Here is a 1,854-nt window from a genome sequence, read left to right as displayed (position 1 = left end):
GGTGGGGGGGGGTGCGGCGCGGCGCGGCTCCGAGATACCGCGAGATCGCCCGAGATAGCGCGGCGCGGCCCGAGATCGCCCGAGATCGCGCGGTTCTGCAGCACCTCGGCATTCGGCGAGGTGGATGGGTTGGGAGCGAGGGGGCGGAAGATAGTGATCAGTGCGGTAGAGGGTCAGCTCGGGGCGCGTGAGCCGGACTTGGGGGCCGGACGGCTTTCATTTCTCTCTGCGTTCTCGCACATGGAGTGCGAGGTATCTCGACTGTTGCCATCCCAAACTCTAGCCCAAACTGTCACTCCCCTCTCTCCCGGCCGGGGTGGGGCGCGCGCGGGGGCGGCGGGTGTGCGGGATGTCTGTGGGCCCGAGAGCAGTGATGTGCGTGTGTCCGCCTTGCGTTTTTTCCTTTGTTTCACAACATCGAAGGCCTCAACAAACCCGAATTTTTTAATAACACGTGTTCCCCTCTCTCCCCATCAATGGTGTGCATCGTCGTTCTGATTGGCTCCATCATCAGCGCCGTCAACGCTGCGCCATCTGGTTCGGCGCTCGAGCTGCTGTTTGCCAGCTCTGGGTCTTCTGCACTGCCTCCCTCGTCGCCGCTAATGCCGCCACCCTCGCCGCCGCCCTCGCCGCTGCTGCCTTCGCCACCAAACTCGCCCCCTCTGCCTTCGTCGCCGCCCTCGCCGCCGCTACCATCGTCGCCGCCCTCACCGCCTTCTCCCCCCTCCGCGCCTCCCCCCGCGCTCTGGACGGCAGGGCTCGCCGGCGACTCAGCGGCGATGGACGCTCTCATCGCAGACACGGAGAATATCGACGAGCAGAACCCGGAGAACGGCTGGTCGGCGCTCTTCTTCGCCGCGGCGGAAGGCCTCGTCGCGCTCGCCACGAAACTGATTGACGGCGGTGCGGGCATCGACGAGCCGCGGTCGAGTCTCGGATCCACGCCACTGGGGATGGCGGCCAATTCCGGGCACGTCGAGGTCGCCAGGCTGCTCATCGATGCGGGCGCAGACGTCAACACAAAATCGGGGGAATATGAAACCACCCCCCTAGTCGCCGCGGTCATTATCACTCGGCACAGCGACTATGCGGGGGCCCTTGAGATCGTTAACATGCTGCTCGAGGCGGGAGCCGAGCCCGACCGGACTATTTTCCAGGGTGACACCGCGCTTATCAGGGCAATAGTTGCGATGGCGACGCCAGATGGCACTGCAGGTGGCATGGCGACGAGAAACGACATTGTCAAGGCCTTGGTCGAGGCAGGTGCTGACGTCAACTTTGCTCGATCAAGCGACGGAGCTACTCCCCTATCGATGGCCAGCATCTATGGAAGCCTCGACGCCGTAGAGTTCCTGGTTGGCAAGGGCGCTTACCTCGACGAAATGGTTCGGGGAAGAACCCCGCTCCTGCTCGCTCTCCACCGAGCGATATGGAATAAGTATGCAGGCGGGAAAGAAATTGCAGCCGTGCTGGTCAAGGCGGGAGCGAACATCTGGCTTACGGACCCGAATGGGTACAATGCATGCGCCTATGCCAATGCTGCCTGCGAGCAGACCATTCCCTGCATTGAAGCTCTCGGTCTGGCTGAGGCTTGCCTCTCCCCGGGGAGCCCTCCGCCTCCATCTTCGCCGCCCTCGCTGCCGATGTAATACATTGCCGAGGCACCTCCGAGGCCTCCTCCACGCCTCCGAGGAGACGGTGCAACATCTGTGTAACAATGCCGAGGCCTTCTCCGCCTCCGAGGAGACAGTGTAACATTGCCGAGGTTTCGCCTCCGAGGACCATGCAATCTGCCCCCCCCCCCCCCCATGTGGTGAAGTCTCTGGGTCCGACCCGTACTTCCCGAGCACGGCA

The sequence above is a fragment of the Emiliania huxleyi genome (genome assembly GCF_000372725.1).
Source record: "Emiliania huxleyi CCMP1516 unplaced genomic scaffold EMIHUscaffold_24, whole genome shotgun sequence".
In the NCBI taxonomy this organism is placed as follows: Eukaryota; Haptophyta; order Isochrysidales; family Noelaerhabdaceae; genus Emiliania; species Emiliania huxleyi.
Note: the sequence above shows the minus strand (reverse complement) of the source record.